This window comes from Mus caroli, unplaced genomic scaffold, assembly GCF_978045245.1.
Source record: "Mus caroli unplaced genomic scaffold, Mus_caroli_1 scaffold_11, whole genome shotgun sequence".
Classification (NCBI taxonomy): Eukaryota; Metazoa; Chordata; class Mammalia; order Rodentia; family Muridae; genus Mus; species Mus caroli.
In genome coordinates, this window is record NW_028227266.1 from 48,180,628 (window position 1) to 48,202,912 (window position 22,285).

Here is a 22,285-nt window from a genome sequence, read left to right on the forward strand (position 1 = left end):
CAGAACCCAGCACTCCCACTTCGCCCAGTCCAGGGCACCCCAACACACCGGAAAAGCTAGACACGGATCTAAAAGCATATCTCATGATGATGGTAGAGGACTTCAAGAAGGACTTTAATAACACACTTAAAGAAATACAAAGGAACACTGGTAAACAGGTAGAAGACAGTAAAGAGGAAGCACAAAAATCCCTTAAAGAATTGCAGGAGAACACTGCTAAAGAGTTACAAATCCTTAAAGAAAAACAGGATAACATAATCAAACAGGTAGAAGACCTTACAGAAAAACAGGAAAACACATCCAAACAGATGATGGAAATGAACAAAACCATACTAGACCTAAAAAGGGAAGTAGACACAATAAAAAAAACCCAAAATGAGGCAACACTGGAGATAGAAACCCTAGGAAAGAAATCTGGAACCGTAGATACCAGCATCAGCAACAGAATACAAGAGATGGAAGAGAGAATCTCAGGTACAGAAGATTCCATAGAGAACATCGGCACAACAATCAAGGAAAATGTAAAATGCAAAAAGATCCTAACTCAAAACATCCAAGAAATACAGGACACAATGAGAAGACCAAACCTGCGGATAATAGGAGTGGATGAGAATGAAGATTTTCAACTCAAAGGACCAGCAAACATCTTCAACAAAATTATAGAAGAAAACTTCCCAAATCTAAAGAAAGAGATGCCCATGAACATACAAGAAACCTACAGAACTCCAAATAGACTGGACCAGAAAAGAAATACCTCCCGACACATAATAATCAGAACAACAAATGCTCTAAATAAAGATAGAATACTAAAAGCAGTAAGAGAAAAAGGCCAAGTAACATATAAAGGCAAGCCTATCAGAATTACACCAGATTTCTCACCAGAGACTATGAAAGCCAGAAGATCCTGGACAGATGTTATACAGACACTAAAAGAACACAAACTCCAGCCCAGGCTACTATACCCAGCCAAACTCTCCATTAACATAGATGGAGAAACCAAAGTATTCCACGACAAAACCAAATTCACACATTATCTCTCCACGAATCCAGCCCTTCAAAGGATAATAACAGAAAAAAAACAATACAAGGACAGGAACAACGCCCTAGAAACAACAAGAAGGTAATCCCTCAACAAACCTAAAAGAAGACAGCCACAAGAACAGAATGCCAACTTTAACAACAAAAATAACAGGAAACAACAATTACTTTTCCTTAATATCTCTTAATATCAATGGACTCAACTCCCCGATAAAAAGACATAGACTAACAAACTGGCTACACAAACAAGACCCAACATTTTGCTGCTTACAGGAAACTCATCTCAGAGAAAAAGATAGACACTACCTCAGAATGAAAGGCTGGAAAACAATTTTCCAAGCAAATGGTATGAAGAAACAAGCTGGAGTAGCCATTCTAATATCTGATAAGATTGACTTCCAACCCAAAGTCATTAAAAAAGACAGGGAGGGACACTTCATACTCATCAAAGGTAAAATCCTCCAAGAGGAACTATCAATCCTGAATATCTATGCTCCAAATACAAAGGCAGCCACATTCATTAAAGAAACTTTAGTAAATCTCAAAGCACACATTGCACCTCATACAATAATAGTGGGAGACTTCAACACACCACTTTCACCAATGGACAGATCATGGAAACAGAAACTAAACAGGGACACAGTGAAACTAACAGAAATTATGAATCAAATGGATCTGGCAGATATCTACAGAACATTCTATCCTAAAACAAAAGGATATATACCTTCTTTTCAGCACCTCATGGTACCTTCTCCAAAATTGACCACATAATTGGTCACAAAACAGGCCTCAACAGATACAAAAATATTGAAATTGTCCCATGCATCCTATCAGATCACCATGGACTAAGGCTGATCTTCAATAACAAAATAAATACTAGAAAGCCAACCTTCACGTGGAAACTGAACAACACTCTTCTCAATGATACCTTGGTCAAGGAAGGAATAAAGAAAGAAATTAAGGACTTTTTAGAGTTCAATGAAAATGAAGCCACAACATACCCAAACTTATGGGACGCAATGAAAGCATTTCTAAGAGGAAAACTCATAGCTCTGAGTGCCTCCAAAAGGAAACTAGAGAGAGCACACATTAGCAGCTTGACAACATACCTAAAAGCACTAGAACAAAAGGAAGCAAATTCACCCAAGAGGAGTAGATGGCAGGAAATAATCAAACTCAGGGGCGAAATCAACCAAGTGGAAACAAGAAGAACTATTCAAAGAATCAACCAATCAAGGAGCTGGTTCTTTGAGAAAATCAACAAGATAGATAAAACCTTAGCCAGACTCACTAGAGGGCACAGGGAAAGCATCCTAATTAACAAAATCAGAAATGAAAAAGGAGACATAACAACAGATCCTGAATACATCCAAAACACCATCAGATCCTTCTACCAAAGGCTATACTCAACGAAACTGGAAAACCTGGATGAAATGGAGAAGTTCCTAGACAGATACCAGGTACCAAAGTTGAATCAAGATCAGGTTAATGATCTAAACAGCCCTATATCCCCCAAAGAAATAGAAGCAGTCATTAATAGTCTCCCAATAAAAAAAAGCCCAGGACCAGATGGGTTTAGTGCAGAGTTCTATCAGACCTTCAAAGAAGATCTAATCCCAGTTCTTCACAAACTATTCCACAAAATAGAAACAGAAGGTACTCTACCCAACTCATTCTATGAAGCCACAATTACTCTGATACCTAAACCACAAAAAGACCCAACAAAGATAGAAAACTTCAGACCAATATCCCTTATGAATATTGATGCAAAAATCCTCAATAAAGTTCTTGCTAACCGAATCCAAGAACACATCAAAACAATCATCCATCCTGACCAAGTAGGTTTCATCCCAGGGACGCAGGGATGGTTCAATATACGGAAATCCATCAACGTAATCCAGTATATAAACAAACTCAAAGACAAAAACCACATGGTCATCTCGTTAGATGTGGAAAAAGCATTTGACAAGATCCAACACCCATTCATGATAAAAGTCTTGGAAAGATCAGGAATTCAAGGCCCATACCTAAACATGATAAAAGCAATCTACAGCAAACCAATAGCCAACATCAAAGTCAATGGTGAGAAGCTTGAAGCAATCCCTCTAAAATCAGGGACTAGACAAGGCTGTCCACTCTCTCCATACCTATTCAACATTGTACTTGAAGTCCTAGCCAGAGCAATTCGACAACAAAAGGAGATCAAAGGGATACAAATTGGGAAAGATGAAGTCAAAATATCACTTTTTGCAGATGATATGATAGTATATATAAGTGACCCTAAAAATTCCACCAGAGAACTCCTAAGCCTGATAAACAGCTTCGGTGAAGTAGCTGGATATAAAATTAATTCAAACAAATCAATGGCCTTTCTCTACACAAAGAATAAACAGGCTGAGAAAGAAATTAGGGAAACAACACCCTTCTCAATAGTCACAAATAATATAAAATATCTTGGCGTGACTCTAACTAAGGAAGTGAAAGATCTGTATAATAAAAACTTCAAGTCTATGAAGAAAGAAATTATAGAAGATCTCAGAAGATGGAAAGATCTCCCATGCTCATGGATTGGCAGGATCAACATTGTAAAAATGGCTATCTTGCCAAAAGCAATCTACAGATTCAATGCAATCCCCATCAAAATTCCAAATCAATTCTTCAATGAATTAGAAAGTGCAATCTGCAAATTCATCTGGAATAACAAAAAACCTAGGATAGCAAAAACTCTTCTCAAGGATAAAAGAACCTCTGGTGGAATCACCATGCCGGACCTAAAGCTTTACTACAGAGCAATTGTGATAAAAACTGCATGGTACTGGTATAGTGACAGACAAATAGACCAATGGAATAGAATTGAAGACCCAGAAATGAACCCACACACCTATGGTCACTTGATCTTCTACAAGGGAGCTAAAAACATCCAGTGGAAGAAAGACAGCATTTTCAACAAATGGTGCTGGCACAACTGGTTGTTAACATGTAGAAGAATATGAATCGATCCATTCCTATCTCCTTGTACTAAGGTCAAGTCTAAGTGGATCAAGGAACTTCACATAAAACCAGAGACACTGAAACTTATAGAGGAGAAAGTGGGGAAAAGCCTTGAAGATATGGGCACAGGGGAAAAATTCCTGAATAGAACAGTAATGGCTTGTGCTGTAAGATCGAGAATTGACAAGTGGGACCTCATGAAACTGCAAAGCTTCTGCAAGGCTAAAGACACCATCAATAAGACAAAAAAACCACCAACAGATTTGCAAAGGATCTTCACCTATCCTAAATCAGATAAGGGACTAATATCCAATATATATAAAGAACTCAAGATGGTGGACTCCAGAAAGTCAAATAACCCCATTAAAAAATGGGGCTCAGAACTGAACAAAGAACTCTCACCTGAGGAATACCAAATGGCAGAGAAGCACCTGAAAAAATGTTCAACATCCTTAATCATCAGGGAAATGCAAATCAAAACAACCCTGAGATTCCACCTCACACCAGTCAGAATGGCTAAGATCAAAAATTCAGGTGACAGCAGATGCTGGCGAGGATGTGGAGAAAGAGGAACACTCCTCCATTGTTGGTGGGATTGCAAGCTTGTACAACCACTCTGGAAATCAGTCTGGCGGTTCCTCAGAAAATTGGACATAGTACTACAGGAGGATCCAGCAATACCTCTCCTGGGCATATATCCAGAAGATGTCCCAACCGGTAAAAAGGACACATGCTCCACTATGTTCATAGCAGCCCTATTTATAATAGCCAGAAGCTGGAAAGAACCCAGATGTCCCTCAACAGAGGTATGGATACAGAAATTATGGTACATTTACACAATGGAGTACTACTCAGCTATTAAAAAGAATGAATTTATGAAATTCCTAGGCAAATGGATGGACCTGGAGGGCATCATCTTGAGTGAGGTAACACAGTCACAAAAGAACTCACACAATATGTATTCACTGATAAGTGGATATTAGCCCAAAACTTAGGATACCCAAGATATAAGATACAATTTGCTAAACGCATGAAACTCAAGAAGAATGAAGACCAAAGTGTGGACACTGTGCCCCTTCTTAGAATTGGGAACAAAACACCCAGGGAAGGAGTTACAGAGACAAAGTTCGTAGCTGTGATGAAAGGATGGACCATTTAGAGACTGCCGTATCCAGGGATCCATCCCATAATCAGCTTCTAAACGCTGACACCATTGCATACACTAGCAAGATTTTGCTGAAAGGACCCAAATATAGCTGTCTCTTGTGAGACGATGCCGGGGCCTAGCAAACACAGGAGTGGATGTTCACAGTCAACTATTGGATGTATCACAGGGCTCCCAATGGAGAAGCTAGAGAAAGTACCCAAGGAGCTAAAGGGATCTGCAACCCTATTGTTGGAACAACATGATGTACTAACCAGAACCCCGGAGCTCTTGTCTCTAGCTGCATATGTATCGAAAGATGGCCTAGTCGGCCATCACTGCAAAGAGAGGCCCATTGGACTTGCAAACTTTATATGCTCCAATATAGGGGAATGCCAGGGCCAAAAGAATGGGAATGGGTGGGTAGGGAAGTGGGGGGCGCTATGGGGGACTTTTGGGATAGCATTGGAAATTTAACTGAGAAAAATATTAAAAATTAAAAAAAAATAAAGTCCTACTTCATCCTAAAAAAAAAAAAGACCTTCTTAAAGGTCTCACTGGAGCCTTTGATAAAAGAGCCTTTGACACACATTCCAGATGAAAACTAATTATCACACGTGCTTTCTGAAACCACATTTAAAAAAAAAAAAAAAAAAAAAAAAAAACATGGTTTCAACTCACTATCTATCAGCTTCTCAGAGAATAACCGAAACTTTATAACAAATAAGATTGCAAGGTCCCGGGAGTTGTGAGCTACTTCTCCTTTTTTTTCCTCCAAGGGCTCAGCACAGCTGCCACTGTAGATGCCAGACAAACTTTCTGCAATGCACTTTTGAAGAAATGCAAAAAGAAGGTCTCTACTTCCAATCCCATTAGCCAGTAGGTAGGATGTGAAGTCCTCGGCTCCTGGGCTGAGTTGTGCTGTCCCACAAAAACATCCTCACAACTAATTAGAACCTACACATGTAGCGTCATCTGAAATGGGGTCTTTGTAGATGTGATCAAGCTAACATGAGGTCATACCAGATTAAATTGGGGTCTAAATCCAATATGACAATAATCTTATAATCACCCACTGTCCTTCTAAGTGTAGGAAAATCTGAACAGAGAGAGACAGAGAGAGGAAAGGTCATGTGAACGCAGGGGCAGAGGTTAGAGCAATGCATCTAGGGACTGTCAGGAACTTCCATGTCATTGGTAAAAACTGGACTAGGCAAAAGAGATTGCTTCCTTCCATGGTCTTTAGAAGGAGCAGGGCCTTACCAATGCTTTGATTTGAAATTTCTAGCATTCAGCATTACAGGAAATGGCAGCCATGGAAACTCATCCAGTCACTATATGGGGGACAGGTCTTGTATGAGGCTCTCAAAGTCTACAGGAAGTATCACTAAGATATCAGGAAGCAGAGTGAAGTATCGATCCCTTCTAAGTCATTTGAGTATGAAGGAAGAGCCACTCAGTCACCATCTCCTGGTTCTGCCCTCAAGTTTTTCTTATAAACATCATTTAGAAGGAAAGAGATGTGGGTCACCCTGAAGGATGAATGCATAAACTCTGGCTTCACAGTCCTTCATCTCTTCTGTCCGAATGTTTGATACTTCCACCCCTTACCAGCCCTCCATACCCAGTGCAATGGGCTCTCTAACTACATTTTTTGTAAGATTTTATTTTTGTTTTATGTTTTGTCTGTATGTAAATGCACCAAGTGCATTCAGCCCCCATGGAAGTCAGAAGAGGGTGCTGGATCCCCTGTGGTTGGGGTTAAAGAGGGTTGTGAGCTGCCCTGTGGGTGCTGGGAACCCAAGCAGGGTCCTCTACAAAAGTAGCAAGTGCTTTTAGACAGTGCGCCATCTCTCCAGCCCTTGCATCTATGATCTTAAAGCCCGCGAGCTGTCCTCTTCCTCAGATCCCCATCCTTACAGCCACATTCCTCCATTGACCACATGCACTAATTAGAATTTCAATCCATCTTTGCACCACCAACTCCTTGCTCCAGGCTCCCTCGTCCTTGAGTTCTTTGTTGAATGAATTCTAGTAAGACACGCAGAGTATAATGTAGAAGACACAATTTACTAAAGAGTTAAGTAGAATATCCTTAAAGGATAGGATGAGCAATGAACGGTGGGGTGGGTGGGGCTAGCTCATGGAATGAGGGTGGATAATGGCCAGAGAGACCGCTGTGTCAACACACATCTTCTAGGTGAACGTTTACTCTTTTCTGATGTCTCTGTAACAGACAGCTTTCCTAGATGGAATTCTTCCTATTCATTCTATTGACAGCCTAGTTTGGATTAATCCTCAAGAGAAAGAGCAATGTATACCTTTGTTTTGCTTTCTTTTGTTCTGTTGTCATGTTAATAAAACATATCCTGTTAAATAGTCATCTTACAGTGGTCTGGGCAGTTGTAAAAGTCATGTCTCCCAGGGTCAAATACTACCTAGATCCCATTCTTCACATCAAAAATCGTGGAATAAAGTAGATTTAAAAGAACTAAACAATGGAGGTGAAAGGAATAAAAGTAACCATGCTCTCCTAAGAGGAAAGAGGCCTCCTTATTCCTCCTTTTTACATGATATTAATTCTAAGGTAGGGCAGTTATGGCATGTTCCTTCCTTTAAAATCTGTGTGTGGCCAGAGACACAGTAGATGGAGCCCAAAGCTGGCTATGAGGGAGGGGGTCCATCCTCAAAGATCTTCAAGCCTGCTAATATCTAACTGCTTACCTAACAAATGAACAGCCATGCCCAGGAGAGTTCAGTGTGCCTTGGCACTCCAAATTTGGCATTCCCTTCTCACGGTGCTTACATGCTGTCCTATGTACCATTCTGTAATAACAGAAGTCCTCCAGATCAGCGTTGCTCAGGGCAGCAACCACTAGCATAACTGAGAAGCTGAATTCTTAATTATATTTCATTTAAGTGAATTTAAATTTTAGCAGTGGTGGCAAATGGCTATTGCCTTAAATACTAGAGGTCTAGAAGCAATTTTTAATAAGATACATAAGAGCTTCACAAATATCACACACACACACACACACACACACACACACACACACACACACACACCTCCCAAGAATGAACATTATTAATTCTTGGAGCATAAGGAGGTAAGGAAACATCACTTCTCCCTTCCTTAATTTGCAAGGCCATCTCGCCCACAATGGGGCTAATATTCTACACATTATGCCAGTTTAATTCCTTCCCTCCCAGTCCCCAAGCTCCATTCAAATCACACCCTTTGGGGCCACTGAGAATAAAAAATGGACCCATTATCAAGCCTCCTACCCCTTAATAGCTGTTCCTTTAGCTACATAAGGACTCAGCTGATGCTTTGAGATCACCATTTATAAGGACTTGATTAAGTATGTTCTTAAACAAGGTGTCATTCTTCTTCCCAGGCTGGGAGGAGGGGGTTGGGGATGAGGAAAAGAATATTCTTTTTTCAACCACTGTTGTCCACACCAGTCCCTCTGTGGGTCTCTGTCTCTCTCTGTGAGTGTATATATGCATGGCCATGTATATGTAAGTAAACACATGTGGGGCAGAATGTGTGTGTGTGTGTGTGTGTGTGTGTGTGTGTGTGTGTGTGTGTGTGTGTGTGCAAGCACACACGGTGACCAAAAAACAATTTTAAATGTCAATCTTCAAATACCATCCACCCTCTTTCTGTCTTGAGAATGGGTTTCTCATTGGCCTGGAGCTTGCCAGTTAGGATGACTGACCAGCAACCCCCAGCATTGCCTATCTCCTACCTATCTCCATCCCCAGAACTGAGATTACATGGCTCCCGTCACATCTCCTTGATTTGCTTCTCAGAGGTTCTGGAGAATTGAACTCGGGATCTCATGTTTGCAAGGCAAATACTTACTGATTGAGCATCTCACCCCATCCCCAGTCTCCCTTTTCTCCTCTCTTCTAAGGAAACCTTAAAACAAAGCCCACAACCTCCTATGATCAGACACGGACAAGATGGGAATTGGCATCAATGCTCGCAGGAGGCAAATAGCTCAAAGATGTCCACAGTCACCCAGATACAGCCAGCAGCGATCTTCCCATAGAACCATGGTCGGGAAAGAGGTGTACATGTAGCTTGCTCTAATCCTGGCACTGACTGGAAGGATTATGGAGCAGGGTGTAGCCACTTGGAATGTCCAATGCGGCACCATCAGGTGTAGTCTGTCACCCAGCTGGGCCTCCGGTCCTGAAATGAGCAGCCTTTGCTTGTCTGACTTGAATCAGAGGTGTTTGAATTAGCCCAGGGAGCCTTTTAAGATTTTCTCATCTCAGGCTGGGTCTCTGTAGAGTCTTGTTTGATCAATAATAAAAGAGCTACCCAGCCTTTCTAGATGAGCACAAAATGGTTTTCAGAAAGATGGCAACATGGAGGACGATTCCCAAGGGCCCCCCCTGCTTTCTGCAGTTCCAGAGCCGAGCTTTGGGCCTGGGGACACCTCCACTAATTCTTTTTGAAGAGCCGTGAGAGTCTGAGACAACAGAAACAGGATGCTTACCTGATTCTGAATCTACCTGCCATAGTTAGATTGCTTATGTTGCTGGTGGCCTCCATTTCTGCCAGTGTGTGTGTGTGTGTGTGTGTGTGTGTGTGTGTGTGTGTAGGTGGTGATAGGTGGTTCTCATGTACCACAGACAAGACTGCACTGAGGACCTCTTTACCATCTCCCACTGGCACCTGCCCCTTCACTTGCTCCCTGCCATGAACCCAAGAAACACTGGAGTTATTTATTTTCTGTTTCATTGCATTGTGACCAAATAATGAAAATGCCAGGCTGCCCTTTCTCCTCATACAGACAGACAGACAGACAGACAGACAGACAGACAGACAGACAGACAAACTGCATCTGAATTTATTCCACAAACATGCCAAAGTCTATATCAGACTTGGGGGTACAACAGAGCCCATGATAACAGAGGAAGACAAGCCCCCAAAACAAGACTTTGTAGAAATAAATGTGGGCAATAGAGTGGAAAACTTTGGAGACCTGGGTGTAAATTCTAGCACCCAGAGCACCAGTCACTCCTGGCTACTTCCTTTCTCATAGTCATCTCCCTCTTGGATTCAGTGATGGTTCCTGCACTTTCTCTCCATTCTTAAGTAGAGACGGCACATGGTCACCTTCTCCTTTCCATCCATGGTCACTCCTGGGATGGGTAAGTTCACTTGTCTAAACAGAATCACCAGACTGTGGCTCATGAGCCTCAGAAATTTTTTTCAAGCTCTCAACTCTGCCCCAGTCTCCAGATTCACCTAACCCACTGCTTGAGTGCTGTCTCGAGCACACCCTGGATGTTGCTGTGGTTCAGGTGTGGTTTGTCACCTCAGTAACTAAGGGGTGGGGGTGGTGTCCCCACAGATATCCAGACAGAGAAGCAAACCACACACAAAGAGGTAAGAAGAAAAACCTGATGCAGATCGACTTTGTCAACCTGGATCAGACTTCGGGGAACCTAATAACAGGCAGTGTAACCACAATGTATTTAAGCCCAGTATAATTTGGAAAAAAGGTTTCCTGGTGTGACACAATCCCCACTGTACAAGGAAGCAGAATTACATTGAAACCCAACTCAGGGTACCTGTCATTTCTTCTGAGAAGATGGGTTCTAGAGATAGCTACCTGTGCTAGCTTAAGGGCCTAAGGGTCTGGCCTAATCTTAGTCATACAGATAGCACAGTGGTCATCTGGGTTATTAGTCATAGATGTCTTGCTTGGGGGGAGCCTCTGGACCCCTATAAGGGTCATTTAGATTATTAGCCACCTCTGGTTCTGATTGTAGGAGTTTTATATGCCTGGCTGGAAGACAACAGAGATCACCTAGCTATTAATCACTTCCAGGTCTCATCTTTCTGGATGGAAGAACAGATTTTTTTTTATATTTCTCATTGAAAAGACAATCCTATGTGATTAACATTTCTGGTTACTGTGGAGATCTGTTGCCACAAAGTCCTTCACGGTATGCTCTTGACAAGAAACTCATTGAAATTTGGTTTCTAATGATGCTGGAAGTTGGGGGCTGTAACAAGATCATCAAGGAACATTGGCACCGTTCTCTCAGGAGTGAGTTCTCGCCATTTTAGGTTGTTCTGTAAGCCCAAATTCTCATGCTGTGTCCCTATGTCACAGGTACCTACTAGCACCTGCCCTCCCATTGTGAGATGGAGCAGCCCAAAGCCCTTATGAGATGTTGGCATTATACTCCTGGACTTGCCAACCCCCAGAACCATGTGCCAACATAAGGCTCTGTTTTAGATACTCTACTTGGGTATTTTGTTACAGCAACAGGAAATAAGCTAGCAGATGCATACTTGAGATTCACATTTAATGCCTTCTAAACTGGACCCGGATTTTTTTTTCCCAACTGAGCCTAAGTCTTCCAGTCTTCTCCTCTCTGCTGATGACAACCATGCCCTATGAACTGCTCAGGTCAAGGTCATCCTGGATTCCTAATTTCTCCACCCTATGCTCAATTCATCAGAAAATCCCTTTTGCTTATTAAAAGAAAACTTTAGACAAAATAAACTCAGAGTTGATTAAGCAAAGAACAATTTGTGTCACGGGAGCCCTCTGCTCCACTCAGCAATATGAGCAGTGCAGCCTCATAGGCAGAATAAGAACAGAAAATGGCTTCCTTGCTTACAGCTAAGCCTTTTCCTCATTTGAAAATGTTCGGATCAAGCAGCTGCTGTGATTAGCAGAGACAAGTATGTGGGCTTTTTTTAAGCTTATAAGTTAGGTTTCACTTTGTTTGTACATTAAGCTAGGTTGCAGTGTGTGATGCAGAAATTTAGGTATGGGGCAACTTCAGGCCAAATTTAACTTAACAAGCCCTGTCATTCTGATCTAAAGCCCCATTTGTCTCTTCTCTGGGTCACTGGGATAACTTTTTGAATGAGTCTTCTGTTTTCAGACTTGGACATGTTATTCTCCACAAGTAGCCAGACTTACCCATGTAAGACCTAGACAGACTGTCAACCCTCACTCCAACTCTTTTGATTCTGAACGGGTATTGAGTACATCTTCTGTCTGCACAGTGTCTTCTTGACTCTCTCTTAAGTCATTGCATATTCCTAATTATGGTCTTTACTACACCTCTACAGGACTACTTCACAGTTAACTCCCTCACTTCAAGTCTTCACTCAGCCTAAGCACCTGCTCAGATGCCTTCCCATGGACTCTTTAACCTTGCTTTCTCTCACAGAATTATTCTCTCATGACACAGAGACACAGAGTTTCTTGTTTGTTTATTGTCTTTATTCCTATAAGTCAGAATTCTCTAATGGAACAAAACCAATAAAGGAACAAAAAACCAATAAAGAGTGTGTGTGTGTGTGTGTGTGTGTGTGTGTGGTTTTTAAAGGGAATTGGTGTGTATGAATATAGGCTGGATAGTCACACAATGGCCATTGTATACTAGAGAGACAGAAAACCTGGTAGATGCTCAGTCCAAAATGCTGGAAGAGTCACAGAAAATGGTGCAACCACAGTCTGAGGCAGAAAGCCCAGAAACTCCTTAGAATGTTGTTGTTGGTAGTCCATATTCAAATTGAGGAGGCTGGCATCATCTGGTGCCCCTTGGTGATAGCAGCAGTTTTAGACAGACAGACAGACAGACAGGCAGGCAGACAGACAACATTTTGTGGAGAAGAATTGAGCTTGTTTACCTAGAAGCCCCCTCTAAAGGATTAAATTTCTCCAACTTTTATCTCATCTAGGTCCAATTAATGGATGGTGCCATACGCATTCACAGTCTTTCCCCTTCTGCTTCTGGAAAAATTCTCTCAGGTTCACCTGGAAGTGTGCTGTACCAATTGCCTACATGTCTCTCTGTCCAATCAAATTGACAATTAAGATGACCCACCATAATTCCCAAACTCCAAAAGTTCAAGTTCTTTTTGCACCTAAAACTCCTCTCCCACAATCTAGATGGATGCTCGAACAGGCAGAAGTTCACTGAATTCACTGAATAGATTAACAAATAAAAAAAAAATTATTTTAATGAAGAAGAGTCTATGATGCAGGGGTGTTTGTCCAATTCCAGGGCCTACATCTAAGGGAAGATGGCATCATAGCTCCTTATAGACAAACCACTATACTTTGGATCCCGTGATCCTGTGATATTGTTTGTAACTGATTAAACCAGCAACTTACAGGCCATCCAATAGAAATCTACTGGAGATATATATACACAACTTAATCTAGTAACCACGTGTTTTAAATGGAAAAACAAGAGATGACATCAATGTAAAATAACACATTTCATTTTACCAATACATCTAAAATATTATGAATTAAGCAGATTAGCAAGATACAGAATATTAACAAGGCATGCTACAGTCTCCTGTTTGGTAACAAGTCTTCAAACTCGGTTTCTAGTCCATGCTTATGGCATGCCAGTCAGACAAGCCTCAACTTCAGGTGCTCAGTAGCTCCCTGGCTGTCATACCAACCTGTGAAGGTCTATGAGGATTACAGTTACTAACGAGAAGATCAACTGTTCCCTCATACGCAGGACCAGTGTCTACCGCCTTCGACTTCCTTTCTACAAACTAGCTTGCCCAGGAGATAGATTTAGTTTCTCTAATGATATTGGGCTTTCCCCATTTGGTCTGACCCCGTATCTTTCTTCAAACTCAGCTTTCCCCACCCTGATACTTCAGATGTTTTCCCTGAGATAGAGTGGACCGATTTACGGGCAAAGGAGTTGAAAGATTCACTTAAATCTGGTTTGAACTCCATTTTCCAGGGCAATTTTTACTATTGTCTGGTGGACAAGATAATTGTTTTAGTCCATTTTCTGCTGTCACAGTGAAGTACCTGACAGTAAATACTATATAGAAGAAGGAGGAGAGGAAGAAGAGGAGGAGGAAGAGAAGGAAGAGGAGGAAGAGGAGGAGGAGGAGGAAGATGAGGAGAAGCAGAAAAGAAGGAAGAGGAGGAGGAGGAGGAAGAGGAGGAAGAGGAAGAGGAGGAAAAGCAGAAAAGAAGGAAAAGAAGGAGGAAGAGAAGGAGGAAGTAGTAGTAGTTTATTTAGCTCACAGTATTTCAGGCTAAAAGTCCAAAATCAGGTGGTCCCATCTGTTCTTGCACTCTTTTGCTTGGTTACAAGATGGAGAAGGGGGTGCTTACTGTATAAGAATTTAAGGTAAAGTCCTGGTGGACAAATCACCTTACACTGGACCCCAACCCTTACAGTTCCCAACACTTCATTTCCATGCTGCAGATCAAGCATGCAGATCAGACACCCTTGAAGACCAGATCACAAGCAGAGATGGATTTGCCTCCTGAGTATTCTTCCCTCCAGAGAGAAGCATTTATAGACAAAAGAATAATGAGTGAATTCAGGCACCAGAGCCCTGACTTCAAGCTCAGATTCTAGACATTTGACTCAGAACATGGCATGATATATCAGGAAAATTGTGTTCAATGAACATTCCAGGTGACCGTGGGGACTCAGCTTGCCTGGAAGGTGTTCTAAAGAGGCTATAGAACAGGAGAGACCTCTGTGTGGAGAGTAGAAAGCAGAATCCATGGGCTCCAAAGTGATTAGAGAATAGCAGTCACAAGGCAGAAATGGGTGTTCCCCAGACAATGACATTCCCACATTGCCAGTCTACAGAAACTCCAAGGTCTTTACTCAGCTCTTTCCACCTAAGTGCACCATCAGCACCTGGGGTTTCTGCATGTGCCTCTCTTCCTTGCTGCTACACACACACACACACACACACACACACGCAGGAACACCATCTCCCCAGTTTTCCCACGTGACTAAGGGTCTATTGATGACACATTTGTTGTGTCTGACCACAAATATCTTTACCTTCTTTGGCCCTCTTGCATTCAGGAAAACAGACTTCTGAGAAACTTGCTTGTTCTCAGAGATATGTAGGCATTATTGAATTGTGGGAATGAATGTGCAGTTTCAGACTGGAAACTCACAGAGGTTGTTGGAAACAGTAGGGCTGAGAATGTGCAGTAGAAAGCCCAGTCTTGGTTCTTCCTGGTAAGATGGGTATACCCTGCTTCCCTCCCCTTGATCAGGCCCTTCAGACTCTACGACTGCCAAGATGTACCTTCACAGCTGATTCATTCGCAACAGTAAGTTTCTCAGAGGTTCTTCTCCAAGCCTCATCAGAAAACACTTTCTCGGGTTTAGTACTTGAAATCCAGAACTTGAATAGGCATGTTTTGTCTTCAGGGAGTTATCTTAAAATCTTTCCTTGCATAGAAAAAAATTTAAGATATTACCTGGGAAAATTGATGTAAGATCACAGCTGAGGATAGCTATGAATGCTACCCAACATATAATTGTAAGCTTACTTAAAACACTATGAGTTTTTTTTTCTATTTGTTTTGCTCTGTTCTGTTCTCTTCTATTTTGTTTTTGCAGAAACTTGATTGCACAGAACTTTCTAAATAGCAATGTCATGTTGCAATATCCAAAGGCTGGACATGCCTGGGAGATTTTTAAAATGAGAGAACCTTCATGGTTTGTATTAGTTTTCTTGTTAATTCTGTAATTGCTGCAGATGAAGTATACCTTATTCTGCCAACATTTTCTACATGGCTGACCTGTGCTAAGCCACCCTTTACGGTTCTCTCTGCTATAATTGCCTCCTCAGCTTAATTACGCCTTTGTTTAATGTGTATGGAATACTATCAACATAGTTAGCTTTCTTCCTAAACAGAGTCTGAAATCCAGTGGAGGCTAAGAAGAAAAGAAAGTACAATGTGCACTGCGGACTCTGTAGTCAGGAAATTCCTAAGTATCCCTAAACAGTTTTTCAGTAACTTCTTCAATACTGGGAGCCTCTTCCACTTCCATTCTTGTCACCTGTAGCTCAGCACTCACCTATCTTAGACAAGGGAGAAGGAGCAGCCGAAGGAAAATCTCAGCAAGCCAGAAAGGCAGTTCTCCAACTCCAATTACCAGTCTCCTTAGAGCAGTGGTTCTCAGCCTGTTGGTCGCAATCCCTTTGGAGGTCATATGACCCTTTCACAGGGGCCAAATACAAGATAGCCTGCATATCAAACACTTACATTATAATTCGTAACAGTAGCAAAATTATAGATATGAAGGAGCGATGGAAATAATTTTATGGTTAAGAGTCAATACAACATGAGGAACTGTATTAAAAGGTTGAGAACCACTGCCTTAGAGATATGTTGTCCCTTAATCTGAGAGTCAGAGAAACACGGCAGTTGAAGATGCCAGGGCAAGGAAAATCCACAGCCCGCTCCTCCAAATTGAGCACCGTAGCTCTTTTTTACACTCTAGTGATTTAAATAATTTTCTCAAACATTAAAACAAAAATGTGAAAACTGAAATATCAAAAAATTATGATTATCAGTTTTGGGGGGGTTTCAGCTGTGTCCTTCCCCTATACCCCATACACTATCATTAATTAGTAGATGTAATAATATGCTTTAAAACACCAAAGAAAAAGTAACCTACTCAAGCAATCTCTCTTAAGTTTTGCAAAGTGTGTTATGAAAATAGTTGATAAGAATCTATAGCTAAATCATTAGTGGAATTTTAAAAACATCAGTATTATCCAACTCTCATCTCTTCTTGGAAAACTGGGTATGGCATAATTCCAAATCAACAGACCAATCTATGCCACTAATGGCTAAATCTTCCAGCCAGCACAACAACCATGATAATAAAAACATGCTGTCTATTAGGAAGTGTATTTAAAATTTATTGAAAAGGACATTTTAGGGTGGTAGAGATGGTTCAGAAGTTAAGAGCACTAGCCATTCACCCAGAGAACCTGGGTTCAGTTCCCAGCACCACATACATGGCAGCTCATAACCATCTGAAACTCCAGGACCAGGGGATCTGAGACTGTCTTCTAGACTCCCAGGGTACCAGGCATGAACATGATGATGCTTAGACTTTCATACAGGCAAAACACCCATACATATAAAAATAAGTAAATAGCAATAATACAATATGACTGAGACACATTGTATACATCTGTGTCATTTTTAAAAAATAAATAAAAATTATTTAAAAAAACAAAAGGAAACATATCAGCTACTAGAAATAGAACAGACAATAACAGCTTAAACACATGAGTTTGTTCATGTGAAGGAAATGTAAAAATTAATACAGAGCCTCCCTTAACTCAAAGGCCCAGAATCCTTTTTATCTTTCTCCTCGGTCACCTTTGCTATGTGTCTTCCATTTTCAGTACCACAAGATATTTACTGGCCTTGATTTCCATATTTAAAACAGGAAGCAGAGGGCTGGGGGAAGGGCATAGTGTACATCGCTGCTGCACGTCAGACCCTTGAGTAGTCATTTCCAGTTCAATGCTCTATTTTTCTACCACCAACTCATCTTATGATCCATCACCTTTACAGAGGAGCTGAAATTAACCAGAAAGGTCTCCGTAAAAGCCAATGTTGTTGCTGTCATACACTGTCCAACACCCTTTCCTTCAGAGGACAATCTTGTCTCTCTACAGGGTCCTACTTCCCCTGACAAAACCCAAAGAAACAACACTCTTTCTCCCCCAGCCTTCTAGGGAGGAACTGATAAAAGAACATGACTCACATGCAGCCAGTCAAGTACTACAGTTTAGTAGTCTCTGTCTTAGACATTAGGCATCGGTGGTAGCCAAGTGTCTACAGCAAAGTTAGAAATTTTCTGGCCAGATGTGTCCTGCTGTAAGACAATGGTTGACCTCTCTGCTCCTTGGTGATCTGGTTTTGTTCATCTCCTATCTTCTAGCCAATTGTAAGTTCTGACTTCTTATTGCCCTTTCCAACTTCTAGCCTTTTTACTTAAAATAATAAGAACTGGACACCTTTTTAAAATATAATGCATATTTCCCTTCAAAGTGTTTGTGATATAAGCCAGGCAGAAAAAATGTTAAAGAGTAAATTTAAAGAACTGGCTGACTGCTTGATATGAATTGCCCACCAAAGAATGAAGGGCAAAGAAATTCAAGAGACAAGAAAGATCTTGTTGAGCAAGATGGTCAGGGGACGCCTAAATAGGAAAGGAGGAATTTGATTATCTTAAAATCAAGTAGAAGGCAGCAACCCAGCTGCATGGTGTGAGGGGAGACAGAAAAAAAAAAACCAAAACCAAAACAAAACAAAAAACAGAATGAGACCCAGAAAATCCTAACGCAAGCTTGCAGCTGCATCAAGTAAATGGGGCAGAAAGGGAAGGGTGAGCTCATTTGAACGTGGGTAACCAAGATGGGAGACTTCTGATCCAGAGACAGGTGACAGTTTCTGAAAGCTGAGCAGTAAAAAAGAACATGCTCTTGTATTTTGAGATATTGTTAACATCAGAGAGATACTCTGAGATAAGATGACTGTTCTAGCCCTGGGAGCTAGAACGCTGCTTTTCTCTTGGGAATGTTTATAACCCTAGAAAGGATGACTTCTAGGCTGACAAATACTCTTGGAAGGTTCTTGGGACAATGAGAAAAGTAATATGGGACCAGAGACCAAAAGAGGGCACAAAGGCTGACCCATCATCTCAGAATGTAACTCAGAAAGATGCCGGTTGTCTCAAATACTATGGCTCTGCTTCAAATTATCTCAGTTTCGAAAAGTAAATCTGGGTGTTCTTAAGTTATTCAACCCCCCCCCCCAAATAACTACCAAAAGCAAAGATAAATTCCCTCTGGAAGTCAATAATATCTGGAACTTCAAAGTATTCCTACAAGCAATTTGCAATGTAATATCCAGCATACAATCAAAAATGACCAGACACATGAGGAATGAGACTACATGGACAGAACCTGTGAAAACACAAAACAATAAAAACAGACCCACAGGGTCTCCAGATATTAGTTTCATCATACTTGGACTCTGAAACAATTATGTTTCTTATGTTCAGTTAATATAGAAGATGAGATTGAAAATTTTGGCAAAGAACTACAAACTTTAAGATACAAATTTTAAGACTAAATACTGTAATCAATCACTGAAGGTTACAACCCAACAAGTGATTTAAACTGCAAATTTAAATTAAAAGAGAGAGAGAGAGAGAGAGAGAGAGAGAGAGAGAAGGAAGTTAGCTTGTGAAAAGAAATTCCAGAAAAGAATGGGAAGGCACAGGAGAGAGCCATAGGGATAGATGAGACACAGTAGGAAGATGTAATGTAGATTTAATGAAGTTCCAACAGGAGAGAAGATGGAAAATGAGTAGAAGCAGTAGCTGCCTGAAAGATGGTGGAGAATGTCCCCAAACTGACCAAAGACATTACATCACAGATTCAAGAGCCCAAACTAACAATAAACAAAGTATACTCAGACCCTAGCACTCTATACTAACCTACTGAAATTCACGCACGTGCGCGCGCGCGCATACACACACACACACACACACACACATACACACACATTAAAGCCAGATGAAGAAACAGGAAATAACTCTCAGTGGCTAAGAAAACTTGTGGCTCTTCCAGAGCCCCAGTGTTTAATTCCCAGCAGCCACATTGGTTGGCTCATAACCACCTGAAACTCCAGCCCCAAGGGATCCAACACTCCCCCTTCCGATCTCTGCAGGAACTTGTATACACACACACACACACATAAAGCAAAAAGAAAAAGAAAGAAAAAGAAAATATTTTTAATTTTTATTTTTATGTGTATGGGCGTTTTGCCTTCATATATGTCTGTGCACCATGTGTGTGCCTGGTACCCACAGAGACCAAAAACAGAGGTTAGATCCCCTGAGACTGGAGTTACAGACAGCTGTGAGCCACCATGTAGGTACCAGGACTCAAACTTCAGTCTGCTGGAGGAACGAGCAGTCAGTGCTCGTAACCACTATACCATCTCTCCGACCTCTAAACATTATTAATTTTTTAAAAAGATTTATTTATTATATGTAAGTATACTGTAGCTGTCTTCAGACACTCCAGAAGAGGGCGCCAGATCTCGTTACGGATGGTTGTGAGCCACCATGTGGTTGCTGGGATTTGAACTCTGGACCTTTGGAAGAGCAGTCGGGTGCTCTTACCCACTGAGCCATCTCACCAGCCCCATTATTAATTTTTTAAGTGAAGAAAATAACCTAAGTTATCTGTAATAAGCTCTCACACTCAAAGGCATTTCCATAAATCAATTAAAATTAAAAGGGAAAATAACTGAATAGAATAAAAGAGCTCGGCAGATGCTTCACTAAAGAGATTCCACAAATGGCTGTAAACTTGGAAAAAGGTGTCCAGCCACATTTATAATAACTGAAAGGTGTGAACGAAAGTCACCCTGCACTATCACAACCTACTCGCCAAAATGGTGGGTGCCACAGTGAGTGTATAAAATATGAGATGGGGATGCGGCAGCAAGGTAACTCCCACACCCTTCTGACATACCAACTTTTAAAATCTAGTGGATAATGACATACCAAAGTTGCAAACCCTTATATTCTTTTCTCGGTGATTCTCACACGAACACTGGGAAGTGTGTAAGATCAGATTAAAGCAGCACTATTTGTAAGAGCTGTCTGGTGCTGTGTATACAAATACTAAATTCTGAACCCCAAGATCTGGCTGCCCCCAGAGGATTGAATTCTCATGCACATCAGCCTTTGTTCTGTAAACCTTGCTCCCTAATTTAAAGCTACTAGTTAAATAAAAGTGGCTTCAGCCAATTGCTGGGAAGAACAGAAGTAGGTGGGGCTTCAGTGAAGGGGGGGAGAGAGAGAGAGAAAGAGAGAGAGAGAAGAAAAGAGAAGGAGGAGGAAGAGGAGGAGGAAGAGGAGGAGGAGGAGAAGGAAAAAGGAGAAAGAACTGGAGAATATAGACGATCTCCATTAAATGGGATGGATCAGGTGCATGTAGCCAGAGAGGTGCCCCTGAGGACAGACTGATGGAGCAGAAATAGCCCTGGCAAGACTCAAATAGCAAGTAAGTGGGGAACACAGGTGAGAAATAGCCAGTCTAGTGCAGAAAAATAGTTTAGAGGTAATCACCCAGTAATTGTTCTAAAGCTAATTTAAAAAATTGGTAAGACTCTCTCTGTCTTGATTATTGGGGGGGCTGGCCGGGTCATGAAAAGAACTAATCGAGCTAATAAATATATATTACAACAGCAAAGAGCCAAAAAGTAGATGCTAACTAAATGTGTTTTTGTCTTGTGTACTTTTCCAAGCAAAAATTTAATAAATAAACAAACAAACAAGTATTCTGTGGGCTGGTGAAATGATCAGTGGGTCAGTGCCAAAACTAAGGATCCGATGTCAAGGGCCAGCCACGGCTAGGTCAGGCTTCCTGAGAGAAGTGGTGTTTGAAAGTTGCAAAAACAAATGACTGGAAGTCAAATCATGGATCCAAGCTGGCAGCCTATGTTCTGCTCCAGGTGGCTCCCTAGACAGCTCTCTGTAGATAGCTGCTGGCTCTGTGGTCTGCTCACAGCAGCTTTACAGACTGCTCTCTGTGTTCTGCTCTGCTCTGCTCTGCTCTGGACAGCTTTTCCTTGCTATTCTAAAATAAACTCTCTGGTTGAGACAGCTCTCTCTGCTAGTAAAAATTCTCAAAGCTCTCTAGATAGTTCCTGGGTTTCCTGACTGAAGTTAGAAAAGCTGCTATAAAAACTTCTTGGATCTTCCGACCAAGTCAGAAATCATATTAGAAAATTTCTAAAAGTAATTATTGAGTTTTCCAATCAAAATCAGAAAGAAAACAAAAACAAAAACAAAACAAAACCAAAAAAAAAAAAAAAAAAAAAAAAAAAAAACCTCTAAAAGAGCTGCGTTCACTCTTCGGACAGCATTCTTCTCTGGATAGCTGTTAGAAAACATTCTTAAGAGCTGTGTCAGCTCTCTAAGGAATTCTTGGGATTTCCAACCAAGGTAAGAAATTCTATTAGAAAAAATTCTAAAAGAGCTACAAAAAATTCTAAAAGAGCTTTGTTTGCTCTCCATGGATTTTCTGAGTAAAATCAGAAATCCTGTTAGAGGGGGGGAAAAAACCCCTCTGGAAGAGCTGTGTTTACCCTCCAGAGATCTTCAGACAGCTTAGCTCTTGCTAGGAAAAACTTCAAAAGAGGTAATTGCTATCCCTTTCTGCTGGCTCACCTCATGCAGACCAAAAGCCCAGTTTTTATTTACATATCAATTTAGTTG

The 22,285-nt window shown here is 41.2% G+C and overlaps 1 non-coding gene across 1 annotated transcript; it reads right to left on the reverse strand.

The window, feature by feature from the left end:
• Nucleotides 1–21,994: 21,994 nt before the first annotated feature.
• Nucleotides 21,995–22,058, reverse strand: LOC147002008 (U7 small nuclear RNA). Its single transcript, XR_015044575.1, has one exon. It is a non-coding gene; the product is annotated as a U7 small nuclear RNA (small nuclear RNA).
• Between the last annotated feature and the right edge of the window lie 227 nt (nt 22,059–22,285).